General features: G+C 34.2%; 1 protein-coding gene across 1 annotated transcript in view; it reads left to right on the forward strand.

Annotated features, from left to right (window-relative positions):
* LOC130238252 (cadherin-10) overlaps positions 1-25,646 on the forward strand; it is a 136,409-nt gene that overhangs the window by 15,241 nt on the left and 95,522 nt on the right. The window lies entirely within an intron of this gene.

The following is a 25,646-nucleotide window of genomic DNA, read 5'->3' on the forward strand; positions in this document are numbered from 1 at the left end:
CTGATCAAACTAAATGAGTCTCCCAGGCTTGTTAGAAACATAGAGGTAAATGTGTTGAAGCAGGGTTGGATCTAAACTCTGCAGGGGTGCGACCCTCTAGGAGTTTTACACCCCTGATTCTAGTTCTAGTTTCAAGCAATTTGTTTGCCGGTAGACAAGATACAAATAACAAATACTCTAAAAAATGGGTTGCTATAACCCAATGCTAGGTCAAATATGGGAAACCCAACAGTTCTGTTACAAACAACAGATTAAAATAACCCAATGTTGGATTGGTCTATATTTGACTGAACACTGCACTGTAAATGCGAATAGTATTCCTTACTATGAAAAATCTAGTTTGTTTACTTTATTTTGACCAAATTGTTGAGTTTACTAGAAATGCATTAGTGTTGCTGAAATAGTAGTGTGTAAAGCTCAGATAACTAATGTAATTTGAGTAAAATTGCTTATAATGGCTAAGCCATGCTGTTACGCATGCGTACTGGGCGGTGATTTCCCATCGCCCATCTTGCTTCACAACCCAACCCCCACCCAGCAGCATCGCCATAGAAGAGCAGGATTTCAGATTGAGAAGATCTGCTTCATTAAAACAAGGTAAACTTTTCATTTTAATTACTACTTTGATTTTATTTGTATGGTATCAGTAATCTGTTTACTCCCTGCACTTTGTGTATTGTTTGCTGTTTTGTGAACGTAATTATTAGCCCATGATGTTGTGACTAAACTTTTTAACCACTGCATGTTATTTGCAGTAGTGTCTACTTTACTATATTAGCTATTTTCGGGTTAATATCTGTGAAATCAGCCGGCTAGTTTGTTTAATAACTATTAATAAATGCATTTGTAGTTATAATTTGCAAAGTGGCTTTATGCTTTAAAAGAGCGGGCCGCGCCGTTTTAAATGATGCACTGAAAGCGCGCGCAATCCATTCAAATATATGTAACGGTAGCACAGTACAAGGATAGGTCTACATTTAAAGAAAAGAAAACGAAACCTTTTGGCCGCATTAAAATACAATAGTTACGTTGAACGTTAGCGACGACGAAAATATGCGTGTGTTTAAAAACGATTAATGGGTAGCCTGCAGGAAGCAGGTGAGGAGATCAGCTGTGGTCTGCCGTCGGCGAGCGGCTCGTCACCAGGACAGTAACACTTTTTTCCGCGATCGCCGAAGCTTTTAAACTATTTTAAACAGTTTCAGCTGAAAAGGGATCCGTGAGTGTCGTAAGTAATTTAGGATTGCGATGCGATTATGATTCGTGGCACTGTGAGGCATAATTATTTTTATACATAAGGCTAAAGAGTGCTTATGCTAACAATCCATATGTAAGTAAAAGTGAAGCTCATGACAATACCAGAGAGATTTAAGGACACAGACAAGTCGTATATTGTAAAAATCGCACATTTATTTGGTTCTATATGTTATTTGTCTTTTCTTCATGCCTTTTGTGAAGTAGGATTACAGTGTTAACATTGTTACCCTAATGGAGTGTTTTGTGTTGCTGTAATGACAAAATATGAACAGATGCTACAGAATGTGTGATGGATAGTGATGAAATGGTATATATATATATATATATATATATATATATATATATATATATATATATATATATATATATATATATATATATATATAAATATATATATATATATATATATATAAATATAAATATATAAATATAAACTGGTGAATGTCTGAATGGGTGTGTGTTTGCACTTTTAAATTGGGGTAAATAAATTTGAACAGTTACAGTGTTAAAAGTATTTGAAATAATTGAGAATTTTAAAATCATTTTAAATATATTATTCATATACATATACTAAAATATGTTAAGATTATAACAATAAGAATCAAAGCATCATATTGTGTTGTTTATTTGCTCTTTTTTTGAAACTAGGGTTGTAACCACAGTGCTGTCCACATGAAAGATCAATGAAAATGAATCTTAATAACAGGTGTAAACATGCTGTCATCACAGACTTGTACCGGAGACAGTAAATTATAGTTGTAGAAATTAACTGGAGTATAATATTTAGAATAAAATGCATCTATTAGCCTAGATACTGTTTTATTAAATGTGAATGAATAAAAAATTTGTGACTTTATCCACATCAATGGACAGTGGAGGGCAAAAGAGGATTGTGATGCGTATTGTGGGTGTTATTTTTTGTTTGTGAGATCGTTACACTCTTAATATTTTTTTTTTCTTTTCAGACTACCAGTTTGTGAGCTGATATGCAGTGGAAATGTAAGTTTTGCACATACACATCAGAAAAGAGGGCACAACTTTTTAAACACTACCGCATAAGCCATGGAACACATTCACGAATTGTTCCAGTACCATGTCTCCATACTGAGTGTCCATGTACTTTTAAATCTTTTAACGCATTAAAAGTACATTTATCAAAAAATCATTCTCAACAAAGAACTGCACAATCAAGTAACTCTAGCCATGCTTTAGTTTCTTACAAATGCCATGTTTGTGATTTTAAAGAACCGTGCAGCGAGTCAGAATATTTTGCCCATTTGCGTACTCATTTGAGGAATAGTGAGAAAGTTCAGTGTCCTTTTAAAGACTGTTCATTTGAGACAAACGTGTATTCTACTTTTAATTCACATAAAAGTAAGGCACACCAGCAACATTGCCATGAGGATTTTAAACTGGGGGTTATGTTAAGTACTCCGTTTGGTGACACGCAAGAAAATATAGTTCATCCACTTAATGACAGCTCAGGCAGTGAAGATGAAGGTAATATGGCAGAGGAACAAGTCAATTTGGATGATACAAAACAAAAGTTGGAACACAGTTTGGCATCGCTTTTTCTCAAAATGCGAACAATCTTGCATATTTCTGAAAGTGCGACACAAGAAATTATACAACAGTTGAATCAGATTCATTTATTGTCTGAGCCACTGTTGTATAATGCAATACAGCAAACTGTTGAGAAGCACTATGGTAAAGAAGACAGCACAGTTGTGAAAAAGCTTGTCAGGGCAGTAACTGAAAGCAATGTGCTGCTACATTGTACAAATGAAGGAGGTCCTCTTTCAACGTCCAATAGGAGGGCATCATACTTTATGAAAGAATATCCAGTTGTAAGCCCTGTTGAGTACAAAGTGGATAGAGATGAGCAGTATTATGTGTATATCCCAATTATTCAAATGTTGCAGAAATTGCTAAATAAACCAGAAGTTCTTGATGAGGTCCTGGCTTCAGGGGAGATAGCAAAGGGATACAGCGGTTACAGGGATGGTACACATTATAGAGATAATTCATTTTTTTCAGATGATTGTCGAATATCCCTTAATCTCTATATAGATGATTTTGAGGTGGCCAATCCACTTGGAACGTCACGAAAAAAGCACAAAATGTGTGCCATCTACTGGGTTCTTGCAAACTTACCAGCAAAACACACATCATCTTTGCACACCATTCAGCTAGCTCTTTTGTGTAAAACAAATGCAGTTAAGCAGCATGGCTACTCAAAAATACTCCGCCCATTAATTGAGGACCTGAAATGTCTTGAAGAGCAGGGAGTCTATGTTGAGCAGCTAGGATCATGCGTAAGGGGATCTATTCTGCATGTCTTGGCAGATAATCTTGGTGCCCATTCGCTGGCAGGCTTTCAGGAGAGCTTTAGGGTGAATTTCCCGTGTAGATTTTGCATGGCCACAAGGGATGACATCCAAATCAAAGAAGTTAGGTCCGGCTCTTTTGAAATGAGGACAAAAGAAAAGCACCAACAGCATATTCAGGATGTTCTACAGGATAGAACTTTGGTGGCACAGTATGGTGTGAAGAGGAGTTGTCCATTGAGTGACAATTTGAAACACTTTCATGCAATTGGTGGCTACCCCCCAGATCTGTTACATGATCTTTTAGAGGGTATTGTTCCTGTGGAGTTGGCATTGTGTTTGCAGGATTTAATTGGAAAGCATTACTTTTCACTGGATTCTTTAAATGATGCCATCAAACAATTTCCATACAAATTTTCAGACAGGACTGACCAGCCTCAGCCAATTCCAAAATCATACAAAAGCAAACAAACAATAGGGGGAAATGGCCATGAAAATTGGGCCCTCTTAAGGCTCCTCCCATTCTTGATTGGCCATAAAGTGAAAGAGAATGATCATACCTGGGAACTTCTAATGTTGTTAAAAGATGTTGTTGAATTGGCTTTGTCTAGCCAGTTTTCTGATGATACTGTGGAGTTCTTGAATTTGAAAATCTCGGAACACAGAGCTTTGCTTCAAGATGTGTTTCCAAACTTTGTACTACGCCCAAAGCATCACTATTTGGAGCATTATCCTCAACTGATTAGAACATATGGACCACTGAGGAATTTATGGACCATCAGATTTGAGGGGAAACATAAGTTCTTCAAGAAAGTTATCCGTGATGCACACAATTTCAAAAATGTCCCCCTAATGCTGGCCAAGAAGCATCAAATGGCAATTGCCTATCATATGGATGCCAGCTCCTTTTTCAAACCAAAAATACAAATGGACAGGGTGGTTAGTTCTCTTTTAACAGCTTTTCCTGAAGCTGTACAAGCGTACCTACATCTGCAGAGTCCTAGTTGTAGCTCTGTGCTAGTTTCATCTAGTGTTTACATTGATGGAATTAGGTACTGCCCAAACATGGTACTATCAGTTGGGTCTTGTTCAGGTTTGCCAGAGTTCATGCTGATAGAGAAAATCTTAACAGTCAACTCCGAGATAATGTTCCTCTGCAAACCGCAATCTGCATGGTACATTGAGCACTTGCGCTCTTATGAATTGTGCAGTTTGCAATCACTTCAAGTTGTTCTGCCTTCTGAACTGAATGACCCCTTCCCTTTGGCAGCTTATAATATTCGAGGGTGTTTATATGTCACATTAAAGTATTACATCTGTTGCTAAATTGCATTGTATCATTGCATGTTTCTGATTTCTGCTTTCTTTGTTTTAGAATTTCACTTAGCCATGTCAATGACACTTCGCGTTATTGTGCACGACAGTGACATCAGGAAGGTTGTCATAGAGGAAACACCAGCTGATGCTGATGCTTTAAAACAAGTGCTGCAGAAGAAACTGCAACTTGCATACCCATTCAACATCCAGTATGAAGACCCTTTTTTTAACAATGCATTATGCAATATCAGTGACATTAATGACCTACCAGAGAGAGCGACGGTGAAAATAATTCCTCTGGACACATCACCTTCCTCAAGTCAAGCTGACACCATAATTCTCTCAGGTTCTGATACATCAGAGCAGTTGTCTGCTGAACGACAGATTGTATGGCCAGATGAGTTTGAGATACCTAAATTCTCGGTTAATGTTGAGTATCGTCTACGACAGGGAAACCTAGCTTTTATGAAAGATGGTACAACTGCTGACGTTGGAAGAGACATAAAACATGACATACTGGAGGGGCTTGCTGGGGCCATATACACATTTAGGGCCTATCCAAGTGATGAGGATTTTACCCAAGTTGCTGCAGCTCTCATCAAAACACACCCATGTTTAACTGAACAGGGCTCCACATCAGGCTTTGCTGGCTGGAAAAACAGTCTAAAGTTTAAAATGGCCAACTACAGATCAAAAATGCGTAAATCTGGCTGTAGTGATGTTGCAATTGGGGAGAAGAGAGGTGCAATGAAGGCAACGAAGCATCAAGGCATCAAAAAACCCAGACGATCTGAGTTGAATTTCTTGCCAAACTTTCCTAATGGTGAAGATGAAGAAAGCCAAGAACGTACAAGAATAGAACTTGTAGAAGAAATGAAAAGGAGGCCTCTAAACATGAGCTTGATTGGCCAAAAGATGGACAGTACATTTGCCTTGAGACGAAAAGAAATTGTCCACTCTGAACCTCTTGTCAGTGACATCTTGGAAAAGTGGCCGGCACTTTTTTTGGAAAGCCAGGTTTGTTTCAATTACAAAACTTAGTATGATTTTGTGAATTTGTGTTTTCGAATCTTAATATTGACTCAATGTTTTTAATTAGATCTTTGCAGAATTCAATCGAATATCAGGACGAAATTTGAGATCGGAGTTCTACACTGCATTGGACACACACTCAGCTCGTTTGATTGAAATTTTCAAAAAAAGAGGAGGAAATCAGGGAAAAAAACTAGATGAGATTTTGCAACAAGTTTTTTCTAAGGTATTTTTCCTAACATCACCTTTGAATCATAATTTGCATTTGATTGTTTTCATTGAGCTTTAATGCATGTCTACCTGCCTTTACTTTTTCATAGTCATCTGATGTGACGGTTGTCCGCACCGCAGTTCTTCAGGGTCTTCCAGTCCTTTTGGGGGATGAGTTTGAAGATTTTTTCAGGATGTGTTTTGTAAGTAGTATTATTGTTTCTGCTTTTTAGAGTGGAAATGAAGCAGTCATTCAAATTTACTTTATTTACTGTAAACATTTTCCCCTTTTTTAAAACAACTAAAAGCAAATTTAACTTTTTTTCCTAGTAAAAGTTTTATTATGGCTTTTGGAGCAAGAGTGCTGCCATCTTGCAAAAAGCACAGCATGTGACATCACAGGGTTAGTTTGCTTCATAGGCCAGTGAGGTAATGAATGCATCGCTTTCATTTTTAAACATTCTTGTTTTGAAAAGGAGGAAGATTAGCTTACAAAAACTACCGAGTTCCTAATAAGTGAAACAGCTATGTAACACCTTGAGTAATACAATTTCTGTTGGAAGTACATACTGGATTAGGATGTAAAAAAGCCATGCAGCCAAAAGATGCTCCATGTAATAATAACCAACCCTCTGAAGTCACTCGCTGTGGTATTGTAAATGGCTGCACCCTTGCTCTAAAAGCCAATAATAAAACATTCCTTTGCTTTCAAATATTTATTAATAAATTGGAAATAGGTTTACTAAATAATGCAAACTTGACTGACTGCTTCATTTTCAATTTAAATTGACATTTTATTATTATATAGATCAGACTTAATCGTTATTTCAAAATTGCAATAATGACATACAATGATGTGTGTAAATTAGCTCAATAACAAAAAGATAATGTTCAAAAACCTAAATGGTGCATCAAGTAAAAAATGTAATTTTTCTTTCCACCCCTGAGCAAACACATACACACTTAAAGACATTTCAAAAGCACATTTAGTGCAGTTTTGTTTATTATGTTATGATGTTATTTATTTGTATAACCAATATATAGTTTTTATAGAATGTTTGCATGAATTGTTGAGAATACGTTACAGGTGTTCAGTATTGCCTGTTGGTTTAAAATTAAAAATACGGGTGTTGGGCTGCTTTAATCTAGCAAAACCAAGTGCATTCATTAATTGGTTATTCTTTTTTTTTTTTTTTTTTTTTTTTTTTTTTAAATATTTAAATTGATTTTATAGCACCAAATCATTTCACACATTTGCATTGAATTTCTTGAAAATAAAAAAAAACACTTTTTGTGCAGTTTGTTTTATTACATTACAATGTTTCTTTAATTTTTAAAACTGATAGTTCGTATGAAATGGTATTATGGAGTGTTTAGGTGAGGCTTGTCGGTCTTGGGGAAAAAAGTAATTAAGTTTTAATTAAGTTTTGCCTGTATGAACCTTTTAAAAGTCATGCTAATATGCTACTATTAATAGTGTAATTGGTCCATATACTGAAGTGTTACCAAATTAAGTACATTGAAGTGTAATTTTTTTTCACCTATGCCTTTGGTCTCCTGGACACTATTTGCTTTATATGTGTAATATGAAATATCAAACTTTACTTATTTTTCTTTATTTATTCATAGGATGTGGATGTAGAGGCTGACTTCAGTGGAGTAGATGTTGGCCTGCTGACCGTCTTCTGTGAGGACATGCCTGCCAGATGTCCTAATGACCTCAATGTGGATGCAAAGCGGGCCATTATACTGGAAGGAAAAGTGGTTATGGACGATGTCCCTACTTTGCCACACGCAGTATGTCTCCTGTTTGCTTTGATTTATGCACTAAATTTGGACTACCCAAAGACTATGAGCAACACTTTTGAATTTGTTCAACGTGTGATGCTTTCACTGGGAGGGAAGAATCTGAAACCAAAACTTCAGACCCTGAAAAATCAGCTTTTTAGCTAAATGTCAGTGTTTTTTCTGTGAGTGCCTATATGCTGCCGTGTTTTATGTTGAATGGTTCTGGCTCAATGGCATGTTTAATTACAAAGTCTTTCACTAGGTAGGTAAAATCTCAAATCGAAACTTCAGACTTTTAAAAATCAGCTTTAAGCTAAACATCTGTTCCTCTGCAAGTGCCTATATGCTGCCATTTTTCAAGGTGCTGGTGCAAAGCCATGTTTAATTGCACTAATTTCAAGTAGTCACAGTTTTTAGGTATTTTCTTACGTTTAGAAACGTTTGCATTTCAGGGTTGTAAAGCCCTTTTTTGCTATGTTGCTGTTTGGAGTGTTACATTTGAAATTATTGCAGCATTGTAGTGTTAAAAAAGAACAGATTTTGTTTGTATTGTGATTTTTAGGGTTGTTAAAAGTATAGGAATCAATATCAATAGGTACTAAAATTTAAAAAATAAAATTTTTTCGCTAACATTGCTAGCACTGATTGGCCATTGTGTTCACATGCTCAAGAGATATGACTGATTGGTCGTGAAGGTCATAGTTTTACCACTCTTTACCAAGTCCAAATACAAAGACACTGGAGCGTTTCAGAGCCCTGTCGATCAGTTGATCCATCAACAGATAGTTCATATGTCAGCTTATGGACAGACCAGCTGATCGACCGTGCTTTACAATGCTCCAGTGTTGGTGTAACTGTGTTTGCATTTAGTGAACAGCAGTGAAGAGTGGTGAAACAGCCAATCAGTGTTGTTTAGGACTTGCTCAGCAGTGCTCAAATGTTAGCAGGAAATGGATATTTTTAAAATTTCAGTACTGATTGGTACCAAACTCAGTACTTTTGACAACTGTTTTGTTATATTTTTCCGTAAGAAAATCTAAACTCCAGTCTTACAAATTAGCTTTAAAGCTAAACATCTGTTCCTTCAAACGTCTATACGCTGCCATGTTTAAAGGTGCTGGTGCAATGGCTGTTTAATTACATTAATTTCAAGTAGTCACAATTTTTTTTTACATAACCTCAAATATTTTAGAAAGTTTTTATTTCAGAGTTGTAAAGCCCTGTTTTTTTTATAAATACATATATTTTATTTTATCGTCTTTATTGCCGTTTGCTGAATTACATTTGAAAATATTGGAGCACTTTACAGTGTTTACAAGAACAGATTTTTTTTATTTATTTATTTTTTACAAAACTGCATTGTGTAGAAGTGTATTATGTTGCAAAAATTTTCTGTTAGAAAATCTGCTCTTTTTGTAAAATAAAAAAGTTGAAAATTTAAGATCTGTATAATGTCATCTTTACTGATTAGTTGAACTACAAAAATTATGTTCAGTTTAATTGAAGAAAATGTGGAAACCGATTGCACGTAGTTTCTTATGTTTACATTACTTAAAATGTCTGATTAAAACAATGTTGAGACTAATAGCATTTAGGATGTTAGTTGAACATACAATAACAGTACAAGTTAAATAGAGTTAATAAAGTAATCTTACTATTAAACCCTAAGTAAGGTTACTAAATATTCAAGAGTATGTTAACTTAAGAATTTACATTAAACTAACTTGACCTTTACCAATTAGTTTACTTGGGAGGTGTTAGGTTTCTTACTTTTAGGCAATAATTAACCTTAACTAAAGATTTCCCTGTAAGTTTATTTCGCAAAAATAAGGCAATCGGTTTCCAAACTTTTTTTAAGTAAACTGAACATGTTACAATTTACAGTGTGGGTTGGCATTTTATAATGTATAATTAATTACATTATAGCCGTGGTCCCCAACCTTTTTATCACCGTGGACCGATCAACGCTTTTTACTACAGGAACGGGTGGGGCAGGTGGTTCGTAAGTTGCTATCGTTTTCTCAGAGGATGACAAGCTGACAAAACATTGCTGTCACTCTGATACAAGTTTAATTTATAGACACAATTACAAAGCACTGCAGTGTTTGGGTGTTCTGTGTTTGTCTGAGATAATTAATCTACCAAAATATGTATATTCCACAAAAGCTGAAGCTGATTGGTCAGTTGTCACATGACTTGCGATGCACTCCTGGCATTCATTCAACTGTGTGTCTCTGGAAGGCACGAGCGCGTCACGCCATTTGTGGGAGCAAGCCTCACACGTCACACCTATGTAGCCAGAAATATGTATGGCTGCATTTCGTCTTTAAAATGAACTCTACAAGGCGTTATGATGCCGTTCCTTTTCGTGCTTACCAGCTGACCGCTTACCTCCATATAGACGGCTTTCCCGTTGTTACCATTTTGTTCATAACCTTGCCATATACATCAGCGGACTTGAGACGCAGAGAGGAGTTGACCATGACAACAGGGTTCATGTCCGGTGAAGAACAGTTCCAGAAAGCTAAAGAACAAAAACAGAAGCCAAAAAAAAAAAGTAAATAACAGGGCGAGAATGTGGTGAAATCTAAAAACAGTGTAAAAATCATGCGAGGGCTTTTCTTTTTCTGGATGGGTTTTTAAAAGGGAAATTTTAGATCTTAAAAAGCGTATACAGTGACCTCTGATGGATTCGCGAAAACAAAAACTGCACAAAAATGTACCTCCTGAGAAGTATTTGGCGCTCTCCAGAAATATAAATAGGGGTATAGAAGCCTGGGTTGTTAAATTTAATTGGAATAATTAGTTTATTTATTTATAAATATTACATATTTAACCCAACATTAGACTGATACTTCCCAGTATTTTCAAAGTGTAGTACATTATAGCAATATCACTGTTATATATGGTAAGCTACTCTTAATTTAGAGAAATAAAAAACACTTTAATAACTTGTGTAATATACGAGTGCACTCTAAGAATTGCTGTAACCCAATATTGGGTCAAATATGGTTAAACCCAACAGTTGGGTTAAAAATCTTTTCAATAATATATTTTCTTTTCGGCTTTGTCCCTTTATTAATCTGGGGTCACCACAGCGCAATGAACCGCCAACTTATCCAGCATATGTTTTACAAAACGGATGCCCTTCCAGCTGCAACCCATCACTAGCAAACATCCATTCACACCCATTCACAGATACATTAAAAAGTCTATTTTAAAGATAATTTAAAAAGTGCTCCCACTTTATATAAAGTGGCCTTAACTAAGATGTAGTTAAACTGAATTTAATCATTTATTATAACATATTTATTGTGTAAAGCTATGTTGTTTTGCATTGAACTCATGCTGAAAAACTTTAGCTTGGCACAGAGCACATTGTGTTGTCTGTATTTTCTCAATTTATTATTATAAAATATGGACATATTCCTCTGTAAAAACCTTCAAAATAATAGATAGAAATAAATCTGTAAAGTTTGGTGTATGTATTGTAAATGGAAGTTGAAGTAGATATTTACATACAGTATTGCATATAGAAATTTATTATTCTAAAGATTTTAAGTAGATTATTTAAATAAATAAATAAATAAATAAATAAATAAATAATGTGAGCAATATTATCTGTCAATGGGATGATACAATTATTTTAATTCCAATTTTACTAACCCCATTGGCAGAGATTTGTTCTCCGATGATTATATACATGCAATTACATCCGTAATTAATTTCTGTAATTACATTTTTAATTACACTGTTGACCATCCCTTAAACCATTAACCTACCCTTTAACCTACCCGTTCCACTAAAGCGGTTAATAATCTTATACCCGTATCCCACCTCAAGAGCACCAGAAGTGTTTTGCAATACATTATAAACACAGTAAGTAACTTTTATTTTATTTTCAATGCAAGTGCAAAAAAATATATCCCAATGTTGATATTGTCCATATTTGACCCAACAATTGATTACAACACCCCAACATTTTAAAATTAGTGTATATAAATAGATATATTTTATTACACTCAAATATTAACTTCAAATATTCAGAGTAATTATCACAAATTGGAATAAAATCATATACAGTCAAAATTATTAGCCCTCCTGTGATTTTATTTTAAATATTTCTTGAATGATGTTTCTCTGAGCAAGAATTTTTTTCACAGTATTTCCTATAATATTTTTTTCTTCAGGAGAAATTCTTGTTTATTTTATTTCGGCTAGAATAAAAGTAGTTTTAATAAAAAAAAAAATCAATTTTAAGGTCAATATTATTAGCCCCTTTAAGTTCTTTTTTTTTGTCTACAGAATAACTTGCCTAATTAACCTAGTTAAACCTTTAAATTGCACTTTAGCCAACCCAGGCTCATTCCGAAAATGTAGTCCCAAGGATGTTTCTGGAGACGCTTCGAATTATGTAGCCGGAGGTACGTATTGCTGCATTTCATTTTTTAAGCAAACGCTGCGGGGCGGTATGACGCCGTTCCTTTTAGCGCTCGCCGGCTGACCGCTTGCCTTCGTGTGGAGGGCTTTCCCACCGCACTGTTTGTCCGGTTAGCTCGTCCTGTCCTGTGCGCGGCGGACTCGAGACGCAGAGCGGACCTGACCACGACGACGACGAGCGGGAGTCCGGGGAAGAGCGGTTCCAGAAATCAGGTATGACTAAAACAGAATCCAAGAAATAAAGCGAAGAGGTTCATAACAGGGTGAGAATGTGGTAAAATCCGAAAACGTGGTTAAAAAAAAAAAAAACGGACGAGGGCTTTGCTTTTTCCGCACGGCTTTTGTAAATCGTTGGTTGGGTTTAGGGCAGGCAGGTCAATCGGTAAAATTGGTTGGGTTCGGGGAAGGAGGAGGGTGGGTCGGCCGGCTAATTGGCCTGTCGCCCAGTCAATCATTCAGCCAGTCGGACAAAAAAAAACTTCAGAAACGTCCTCGGGACTACGTTTTCAGAATGAGCCTGGGTTGCTTTAAGCTGAATACTAGAATCTTACAATCATCATGGCAATGATAAAATTAGTTAGTTATCAGAAATTAGTTGGTAAAACTATTATATTTAGAAATGTGTAGAAAAAAACGGAAGTTTTACTAAACAGAAGTTGGGGAAAAACATATACGGGGGACTAATAAATTAGGAGGGCTAATAGTTCTGACTTCAACTGTGGATCTATCAATAAGCACCCTTTGGAAGTCACTGAATGATTGCACACTACCATCACTGCGAGTGTGAGACGAACATAAAAGTGCGAGATTCAATAGTACTGCTCTAATTCATAATTCAGTTCGTCCAATATGTGAAAGCAGCTTCTGCTTTGAATTAATATGAAGCCGCATCAAGCAGAAATGCAAAGCAAACAGGATTAAAGAGTTGGATTTTAAAAAATGTAATTGCCAATGACTCAAGCTCAAAACTAGAAACATTTCGGACTCAAACAGCACAGGCCATTATATTTCTGAAAGAGAGAAAACTCAGAGTCCAGAAGCACTTTTTCTGGTCATCTGGTGGTCATTATAAGCGTCCAGGCAGCTCAGGCCATGTTGTGCAGAAAGAAGCTCAGAAGTGCTGAAGCCCGCCATGCATTTGCCGCTTTTGTGTCATGAGTTTGATGTGGGGGCAGTGGCTCACATGGCGTGCCATCAGCGCTATTGATGTGAACAAAATCCTATTAACCTTCTCCAAGCCCCATAATGCATTGTGCAAATAAACCTGTTCATACTGTCCTGTTTTCCCGGTGAGCTCTCGTCTTCTGTCTACCTAACCCTTTTGATCCTCTTCACATAAATACTCAGTGCTTTAAGGCAAGGCACTGCAGGTGAATAGGGCTAAAAATATAACTACATGTCCACAGTTCATTGATTAAAACACATCACTTTTTTAAAGAAAATTGTTTGATTAAATTCACAAAAAACACTGATTAGCATACACTTCTATTTTAATCACTCTATAATTTAGAAAATACTACAAACAACCAGAAAAAAAGTCAAGCTGTAGGGAATATTCCAATTTTCTCAGTATCTTGTAATAAAATAATAAAACGGTATGTATATAATCAGGCAGATTATGTACAGTATAGACATATTACTTGGTAAAAACCTTTAAATTATAGAGTGGTGTATGTACTATAAGTCAGTGTTCTCAACCATGTTCCTGGAGGACCAGATCTGCACATTTACCATGTATTCTGGGACACGTCATGTGCATAAATCACGCCATGGACATTATATTAAGATGCCTACTGGTTTAAAAAATGCCTAGATCAAAACAAGATGGAGAAATAAGAACTTTTCTGTCATAAACTGGTAAAACAACCTGTCAAAATGAATAAAATAAAAAAAACTTAAACCCTGTGAACACATTAAATACAGGAATGGAGAAAATAGGGCTTTTTTTATTATCAGCTGTCAGTCAGCGCCCGCTCTTTTTTTTTCTGGTCATTGCGTCTATGCAATGTGCAGTGTAAATGGAGACAATTGGATATGAGTCACTTTTAAAAGATGATGTAAGCTGGTCATCAAAAAAAAAAAAAATTGGATACTGTCACAAAATTAGAATTGACCATCAAGACCTGCAGTGTAAATTCAGCCTAAAAGTACACATGAACCAGAAGCTGCGGCCATTTATTTATTTATTTATTTTTTGTATTGTGACGCAGTTTCTAGAGAAACAGAATATTAAATGACAAAACAGTGGGCGTGGCTTGTTTTTTTTCTTTGCTGTGAGTTGATTGGATGTTGTAAACTAGGCATTTTATACAGAAAGATCATGAAAATGGCTTCAAAAGAGTTATTACAACATAAAAGTCACCTCTTCACTATTTCTGTTTATGTCAAAACACAGTTGGAGGGGTGTGGTTAAGTATGTTAGCAACGCCCAATACCTTAAAATCATGTAATCTGAAAATTTAACTGAAAATAAAAAAACAGGTGGTCCATTTTCAGATATCAATTTTAGTTTATGGTTACGTAGTGGCGCAGTGGGTAGCACTCTCACCTCACAGCAAAAAGGTCGCTGATTCGAGCCTCGGCTGGCTCAGTTGGCGTTTGTGTGTGGAGTTTGCATGTTCTTCCCGTGTCCAAAGACTTGCGCTATAGGTGAATTGGGTAAGCTAAATTGTCCGTGGTGTATGTGTGTGAATGAGAATGTATGGGTGTTTCCCAGTGATGGGTTGCAGCTGGAAGGGTATCCGCTGCGTAAAACATATGCAAGATAAGCTGGCGGTTCATTCCGCTCTGGTGAACCCAGAATAATAAAGGGACTAAGCCGAAAAAAAAAATGAATGAATGAATGACTGAATGAACTTTAGATTACACAGGCAATCTTCCAAACAGGCAAATTTCCTTAATGACATGCTCAGATGAATTGGTTACCACAATGTTGTTAGTTTTGATTCATTTGTACTTTAAACAGTGTGGTTATGATGTTTTCCATTCATTCGACATGAAAGAAAACCCCAAACCCCAAAATCTCAAGATTAACAGATGCAACAAAATTGGAGTGTCTGAATTTATCAAGACAACGAGAGAAACAAAAATAGATGGCAAGATCTTGATCATTTTTGCAGGAGGTCATAATGAAAAAGCAAAGAGTGATCCCTCACATTTAATGTTTAAATATGTAGCGCAGGTTCATTAGGACTTGTCAGGATTATAAACTCATCCGAGCGTGGAAAACCTCATCATAAAGTGATAGCGGGGAAACTCGACTGCATTAATCTGACAGTTGTAGCACGACTGAAAGTGTCAACTAATTGCGTGATGCAGAATGGGAATTCTAAATATTAAATGTTAACGTGATAACATTTGGTTTGAGATTTCTCTCAAAATCAGTGTGAATATTGAGGCTGTTTGTGAAAAAAGTACATGAAGTTCTTTAGTAGGAATGTGTGTAGTATTAATGTAATCCAGACATATTACATGAGTCATTTTGTCATCATCATGTGACCACAAATCCCTCTCCCGTGGCCTCATGAAATAATAAAGCATCCATCTGATGGAAATTTAGCCACAGGAATTTAGCCACAAGCATTTTTGCCTACAGTATCAGTAATGCTGAGATTAAACAAACTGCTATTTTCACACATGGTTTCACATACTGGAAGGAAATATGTTTAGTACACTTATCCTGCATTTATTTATTCTGCTTGTAATTCCAGATTTGAACCTTGTCATTACTTTACTAGAAGATATTTAAACTGTACATTTACAATTATACTTTTCTTTTCTTTTTACTTGTTTTCCTTTTTTTATTTTTTATTAACTAAACATCTTATTTACTGAAATATTCTGTTAACATTTTATGTTTTAAAATGCAATATATTTAGTATTAAATAAACAATAAATCATACAAAATAAATATATGAAACATCACATTTTAATATTATTATGATTACAAATAATAATAATTCAGTTGTATCAATGATGACGATAATTAATGAAATTATTTATAATAATGTTTTTTTTTTATAAAAATTATACATAATTAATATTTTTGTTTTATATTTTATCTTATTACATGTTTTATATTTTATCTAACAACTAATCTAGAAGTTCTTAATTAACCCCTTTTTTGAGATAAGTCCAGGGGTCCATTCTTCGAATGTGGAATACTCTATTAGCTGGATTTGGTTATTGACAATTTGACACGAACCAGGTATGTTTCATTCTTTAAAACCTTACGAGACTTCTTGTCATATCAGCAGGTCTGGTAGCCCAAACCTGGAGCAGGCTTATTTCAAATAAACAGGATTAGATCGGGTCTTTTCAAGCAAAGGTAATACTGAAAGTATGTACAAAATGCTGATATTTTGTTACAGTAGTAGTTATATACACTTGGGAAAATAGTAAATAGTTAAAAAAAATATCTATATAAATAAAGAAATATATATGAATAAAATGAATAAAAATAGGGCCTACAAAGACTGTGAAGGGGTGGTTCTCCCCAAGAGGTTCAAAGAGAACATTTATTAATATGGACATTTTAGCTATAACTACATACTATTTTAAGGTACCAGCTTTAGTACAACTTGTGTATAATAATAATTTTGCTCACATGGATAATGAAATATTAATCAGATGATGTCATTATGCTGCTGTGCCGTCAGCCAATCGTTGCAGTGCTGATCATAATTTTGTAGATGGATAGATCTGTCCTTCACAACACATTCAGATATCTCAGATCAGTTCATCCAGACATTTAAACCTATCAAATCATCTTAGATCATTTAAGTGAGGTATAAAGTACAGACCCCAGGTTTAGACTAATAATAATAATAATAATAATAATAATAATAATAATAATAATAATAATAATAATAATAATAATAATAATAATAATAATAATAATAATAATAACAACAACAACAACAACAACAACAACAACAACAACAACAACAACAATAATAATAATAGCAATAACATAAACAAAAAAAAAAATAAAATAATAATAATAATAATAATAATAATAATAATAATAATAATAATAATAATAATAATAATAATAATAATAATAATATTAATAATAATAGTGTAGTAGTAATAATAATAATAATACTAATAATAATAATAATAATAATAATAATAATAATAATAATAATAATAATAATAATAATAATAATAATAACATAAACAACAACAATGATAATTAAAGGAAAATGTAATAAAACCCAAATGACAGCAAAATTTTTGAATTATTTTTAACATACATTTTACTCTATCAATCACTCTGCATACTGCAAAGTATTCTGCAAATCAGTGTATTTGTCATCATTAAAATCCTAGTATTGTCACCAATTAGTTTTATTAACCATACAGTATATATGTTATACTTAATTATAAAAACAACAAAAAAATATAAAAAAATATATATATGTTCTTATGAAATGCAATTTATTTATTTATTATGTATATATATATATATATATATATATATATATATATATATATATATATATATATATATATATATATATATTGTTTTTTTTATTATGTATATATATATATATATATATATATATATATATATATATATATATATATATATATATATATATATATATATATATATATATATAAATATTTTTTTACATGCAAACATAATGCACTCATATCTGCAGGAAAAAACATGCTGAACAGACTGAATAAAACCTGATAAAGATCTTGCAGATGTATTATTATTATTCTTCCCCCCCACCCCACCATCCCCCCATTTTCTGTCACAGCAAAGTCAGGCCTCACAGGAACCTCCAGCTATCTAAGTAGTTGCAGTGTGTGTCCTTATCCACTCAAATGAACCAGCGGAGTCCACAGCCAGCAGAGGAGATTAGAAGAGAGAGAGAGAGAGCTCTGCTGAGTCTGAGTTCATGTGCTTTTCAACTCCTCAGAGAGTCTGCATGCGATCAAATCTGTTGTAAACCTCCACGAGTGACAGCAGGAAAAAAAACAAGCGTAAAAACGAGCGAGCGAACCGCATGGCCTTATGATTATTGCAGAGGAGTCAAACCATAAAAAAGGGTGACCGGAGTGGGACGAGACGGTGAGAGCCAGACTTCACCACAGCGTTTGTGTCGAGTTAGTCAACTTGAATGTGACTACGCGGAGTGATACACAAAGAAAGAAAGTGGGGAGGAGAAAAAATACATAATTATTCTGTATCCGTTCTGGGCCCGGGCTCTCATTTTCACAATCTCCTCTCTGCAGTACTAAGCAAGTGTTCATCACCGACCTGACAAGAATTGTCAATGATTTCTCCTGTGCTCGGCTGACAATCCCTCTGTGTGTGTGCAGGGGATTTAATTCCTAAAGCTGCTCCGAGTCAAAGGCTAATTTTGTGCTATGTGAATTAGCAAAGGCAAATGAAAGCAAGGCCGAGGATAAATCGGTGCTGCCTTTACTTCATATTCAACTGTCAGCTCATTATAATCAAGAACATCCTTCAAAAAAAAGCACATACATCCAATACTGGCACGCTTGGTGTAAACCTACGGGTTCTTTTGCGACTTTGGGGATTTTTGACTGACAGGGATTAGTCAGGCAACTTCATGACTGAGATATGCTCATGGCAATGGGGATTACGAATACCCTTTATTATTTCGTTTTCATGTCCACATCAAAAATAAAAAAAATAATAAATGACAAATATGGGCAAATTAATGGCCACTAATCATTCAGCATAACCTCTATATAATATACTTATATATATAAATGTACAGTATATATATATATATATATATATATATATATATATATATATATATATATATATATGTACAGTTATATACAGTTGAAGTCAGAATTATTAGCCCCCCTATGAATTTTTTTTTCTTTTTTAAATATTTCCCAAATGATGTTTAACAGAGCAAAGACATTTTCACAGTATGTCTGATAATATTTTTTCCTCTGGAGAAAGTCTAATTTGTTTTATTTCGTCTAGAATAAGAGCAGTTTTGATTTTTTTAAAAACCATTTTAGAGACAAAATTATTAGCCCCTTTAAGCTATATTTGTTTTCAATAGTCTACAGAACAAACTATCGTTATACAATAACTTGCCTAATTACCCTAACTTGCCTAGTTAACCTAATTAACCTAGTTATGCCTTTAAATGTCACTTTAAGCTTTATATAAGTGTCTTGAAAAATATCTAGTAAAATATTATTTACTGTCATCATGCCAAAGATAAAATAAATCAGTTATTAGAAATGAGTTATTCAAACTATTATGTTTAGAAGTGTGTTGAAAAAATCTTCTCCCCATTAAACAGAAATTGGGGAAAACAATAAACAGGAGAGCTAACAATTCAGGGGGGCTAATAATTCTGATCTCAACTGTATATACAGTATTTTACTTTTGAATGTTTTTCTAAATTTAACATTTTTGCCTTATACGTGATAATACTAAATTGTAATATATTGCAAATTATTGAAAAACATAATACATTTTCAAATGTATACGTCGTGTCTAAAAAAAAATCAAGCAATAATATAGCAAACAATAATAAGACTACTTATCATGAATAAGAACAAGAAAGACTCAATTTCATACAGGAATAACAGCGCAATCTGTGCATTAGAATAATCTTTTTATTTTACTTTCCTTGGCAATGACGTATTGATGGTGTAATGATGATGTATTTATTTTTGGCTGCGTGAGGCTTAAATAAAAATGGTGTTTTCAAATGAAGATAAGAGTTTGATCAAAGGTTTACGGGAACTGAAAACCTACAGTTTTTTTGTAAATTTCCGACTAAAACTGGGTGCATTGGATTACTTGTCTGGCGAAAATTGACCGCACTGGATCAGTGTGTCGTGTGGCGGGGAGTGGTCGTCCATGCACTGCCCGTACTGTTGAAAATATCACTACTGTCGAAGACATGGTACTGAGCCTAGCACCCATCACAATGTCCGAAAGTTGCATGGTAGTCTGACAATTAAAGCCTTGATATGTAAACGTTAATTTATTTCTGTAATAAAAGTAAGGCGTTTTGTCAATATTTGGGTTATTATTGTTTAACAAGGTGATGCAGTGATAAAAATCAGATAAGGTGGAAAACTTATACATATCATATATACATATTTTGAGATATGGGATATTTTGACGAAATGTTGACAGAATTAATTTTGCTTGGATTTTTTTTGAGACACGATACAGGTCAAAACTTTGGTTTCGTTTTTTTTAATTTTTTTTATTGAATGTAATATATATAAATATATATATATATATATATATATATATATATATATATATATATATATATATATATATATATATATATATATATATATATACACACACACACACACACACACACACACACACACACACACACAGTTAAAGTCAGAATTATTAGCCCCCCTGTTTATTTTTTCCCTCGAATTTCTGTTTGACGGAGAGATTTTTTTCAACACATTTCTAAACATAATAGTTTTAATAACTCATTTCTGATAACTGATTTATTTTATGTTTGCCATGGTGACAGTAAATACTATTTTACTAGATATTTTTAAGACACTTCTATACAGCTTAAAGTGACATTAAAAGGCTTAACTAGGGTAATTAGGCAAGTTATTGTATAACGATGGTTTGTTCTGTAGACTAACGGAAAAAAAAAATGAGCTTAAAGGGGCTAATAATATGACTAAAATGTGTTTTAAAAAAATGTAAAAACTAATTTTATTTTAGCTGAAATAAAACAAATGAGACTTTCTCCAGAAGAAAAAATATTATCAGACATACTGTGAAAATTCTTAGTCCATTTGTATATTTTCCCCTAATTTCTGATAAACTGAACACATTTCAACACATTTCTAAACATAATAGTTTTAATAACTAATTACTGATTTATTTTGTCTTTGCCATGATGACAGTAAATAATATTTGACTAGATATTTTTCAAGATACTAGTAGTCAGCTTGAAGTGACATTTACAATCTTAAATAGGTTAATTGTGCAAGTCATTGTATAACATTGGTTTGTTCTGACAATCGAAATTTTATTTATTTATTTATTTATTTATTTATTTATTTATTTATATGCAAAACTGATTTTATTCTAGCAAATATAAAACAAATAAGACTTTCTCCAGAAGAAAAAATATTATAGGAATATATATATTGCGAAAATTTGCTTGCTCTGTTAAAGAAAATTTGGGAAATATTTGACAAAAAATTTTTTTTTTAAAAATCACAGGAGGGCTAATAATTAACTAAAACTGTCTGCTCGTTATAATCAAGAACATCCTTCAAAAATAATGAAAAAAACAAACTACATTCAATACTGGCACGCTTGGTATAAACCTACGGGTTGGCTTGCCACTTTTGGGATTTTTGACTGGCAGGGATTATTTAGGCAACCTCACGCCGGAGACATGTTCCTGCCAATAAACAAAGGGTATCTGTTCAGGATTGCCGGTGCCACAGAGAGCACGGTGTTGTGCCAAAAAGTGCTCCCAGAGCAAATGAGCGGGCGATCAGTATTCACTGCCATGCCACACTCTCCCTGTAGTGCATTTCAAATGAACAGAGGGATTGTGGTTAGGGTTGAATCAGGATCTATGAGGCCGAATCAAATCGCTCATATTTTTCATGAGTCACTAAGAAAGGCCGCCACATGGCCTTATTCTGAAACATCTTTAATTCATCTCTAGAGGTTTAGAGGTGCTTTGTATTTTTTTTTTTTCTTTTTTTTAGAGCTGGCAGTAATTAGGACACCCTGAGTCTTCCAGTGAGCAGCCAATTGGAAAACATTGGCTACACTGTGGAAATGAAACATCTGGTGTATTGTGATATAGACCTGTTGGAAAAGAAATAAATATATAACTTAATGGGGATACAATCAATTAGGCAAGTTACTAAGGTGCCTGTAGCAATATCAGTTCTACATGTGCACGATATGAGATTTTATTTTGTCCAAAACAGTGTGAAGTACTAACAGAGCAGTTCAAGCTTGTACTTTTTGGTTAAATTAAATGTTCGTGTGAAGCATCATCTTAATTTAACTCTACACTGAAGTTTTTGTGTCTTATTTTCCAGTACAATCATCCACGCCTTGCAAAATGAGATATTAAATTACTGTGGGTATTAGATATTAAGAAAGAACTAAGAAATTAGATAATAAGGCCCAATCCCAATTCTATTTTAGTACACCTTCCTTTTGCCCTTGGAACAGAGTGTGAAGTGGAAGAGCTTTAAAATGCACCCCTGAGAAATGGGACAGCACTACAGCACCTGCACACGTCATCATATGTCATCACGATATCTTGCTTCATATGAGATCAGATGATCGTGACTGCTGTAGTTATTCCAGTTGTCTTATTTTTTGGTATTTATCTTCAGGAAATCACTGAACTCAACGATACCATGTTAACATAGTGATATAATGTGGCAATAAGATCATAACTGTACTGTGATTTATACCATAGCCATATTCATCTATGTAAACACAGTTGGTCATCAAATCAAACATGATTGCCGTAAAGAATGTATTAAACATATGCTTGTTTGTTGTAAAAATTCCGTGCACAGCCATGTACCATTTTTGTACGCCTTGGTTTCGAGTGTGGTCCTGAAGATCTCATTTTCAAGGACTATCTAGCCCTTACCCTTAACCCTATGCCTTCAAGCTAAAGAGAATTGGGACACCCCTACCCATTCACATGAAATCGCAAAATGAGGGGTAGGGGTAATGAGAAGGGCTAAGGGGTAGAATTGTAATTGGGTCTAAACCTATTCTAAAAATAATAATAATTTCTATGTGACCAAAAAAAAACAAAAACTGATATACAACTTTGCAATTGAAAAATCTGGAATGTAAGGGTTCGATAATCCAGAAAAACGCTGCCAAAACGTTCTCAGCAATGCTTATAAGTAACTAATCATGAATAGAGTTTCTTTAGTTTATTTATACCATTAGGCATGGGGGGAAAACTGGTTTCAAGGTTTACAGTGGTTTGGAAAAGTCAAGGTTTTAAAACAGCTATAATGTTTTGTTATAACTTTCCTAAGGTACTGTATATATACTTATTCGTTTTTGTTTTGTAGCGTGTTGTTAAGACTATATATCAAATGCTACTGGTAAGACCAAGATTCAGCAAACATAAAAAAAAAAATCACTTATACACCCACATCCAAGCCTATCCAAAGATGCATTTCAAGTTGTAAAGAAATATGTATTTTTGAAACTAATGAAAATAGCAGAAGTCAATGATTTATTTGAATTACTTAACCTGACGAGATGTTTACTGTTGCAAAAATGTTTTGATGTTTCTTAAAACTAAATTTTTAGCCAAAAATTTAATATGAATTATATTTCAGAGCAGTAATCACAACACTGTGACACTGTGATATTTTAAGGTTATTACGGTCAGAATGTTTAGCATTGTTGCCAGCAAGTTATCGCAACTACCCATTAACTTACATTAACTTACTTGTAAAGGTGTTTTACAGTAGCAGGGTCCTACCGCAATTTCCTTTTTTACAGTAAAATATCCTTACTTGGACTTATTTTACGGTAAAATGCCCTTTACCACATTTAAATTTTACAGTATGACACTTTTTATAGAAGTTTAGTTGACAATTTTATTTTTCATGAACTGTCTCATATTTTATTTCAACTACAGTAGCAGTTACTTTGATTACAGCAAAATACTGCAAATTCTTAATGTGCAGTACGTTAATCTAAAAGTATTAAAATGACCCACAATGCAGTACATATAACAGTAGTGAACTGTAAAGAATGTATGTGGTATTTTACTGAGTGCTTTTACAGTAAATAACTGTAAAAATGTAGCAAAGTCTAACAGTATATATAGTAGGTTTAAAAAATGTCTTTACTTTGTATTTTAATGATTGTTTGCATAAAAAAATGATTTTGACCTGCTTTATTTTTGTCTGGTGATAATGTACTGTTTGTTGATCTAAATCCTTATCCTCATGGACCATTTAGCAATTTACACGTCTGCCTGAATTTGGTTGCTTTTTGCAAGAAGAAAAACACACACAGCCCTAGTAGTACCTTATTTTATTCAAATGCTTTATTTTTTAAAAAATTTCATGATAATAACTTAACTTAATAAGTCCTCAGACTTCAAAATTCTTTCTTTCCAAACACCATTAGTGTTTATTCCGGCTCTCTACTTTCTGCACAACAGCTTTAGTGAACATTGCCTGCTTTCCGACTGCTAAAATAATACACTCCAACTAAAGACTCACCCGCAGCACTTTATAGAACGAGACAGGTAGTTATGAGACGAATTACCCCTTTGCTAAAGCGAAGCCAAAAACATCTTTCACACATCACCTTCAATCCTGCAGGGAATTTCAGACCGGACCACAGTCCACATCAAACTAATGACCTAATGAAGCTCGCTGTTGTCATTCAAGCCAGTGTTTACCTCGGAGATTAATGCAATGTTTTTATGTATACCCTTTAAACACGCGTAGACGCTCGTCTGACAAATACCAATTAGCCCAGAGAAGCTGGGGTTTGTATTGGCTTTATGCGGTTGTCTGCTTTCATTGCATGTCTTTGTCTCAGATGTCTTTTTATGGATTTCAAACTCACGTCTGTGTGGGCCATGGCAGCGCTGAAGGATTTCTCCACAATAAAGGACATAGAGAGACTAATTATGGTGCTGTCAAGGGATTTTATACGTAGCGGAGATGAAAATGGAATCTACATCTTCATATCGGCTTCCTCTGGTTGCGACTCACATGAAAGTCCCTCTGTTTCTTTTCTTTTTTTACCCAGAAAATGCTCTTTGGAGCTATGCCGAGCTTTGTTCTGAAAGGAAAGACAGAGAATTACATGGCGCTCCCCAACTATAATGCATGATAAGTGTAGCATACAGTGACATATGACGTAAAGGCCTTCAGACGCTGATTTAAAAACATCAAGGTTGCGCAAGGGTAGATTTCAGACTGTGGCTGATGTCATCTGTCATGCCTTTCTGTCTGCTTTAAATGTTAACTCTGCCTTGAACCGTGGCAAATGTTTGAGAGGCTGTGCTATTTTCTCATTATTCATTTCTGAAACCCTGTTCACTATCAGCGTTTACGAACAGTGATTAGAAGTTTGACTTCAGTCCTTATTATGTTCATTCATTTTTGTGAAAGTTGCATGTCTATGGTATTGTCTTTGAATGCATTATTACAATACAGACAAGATACAACAAGGCAATTAAAAAAAATATATTTTTACCATTTTTGAAACCATCCAGCTGATCTCCG

The sequence above is a fragment of the Danio aesculapii genome, chromosome 12, assembly GCF_903798145.1.
Source record: "Danio aesculapii chromosome 12, fDanAes4.1, whole genome shotgun sequence".
NCBI classification, from domain to species: domain Eukaryota; kingdom Metazoa; phylum Chordata; class Actinopteri; order Cypriniformes; family Danionidae; genus Danio; species Danio aesculapii.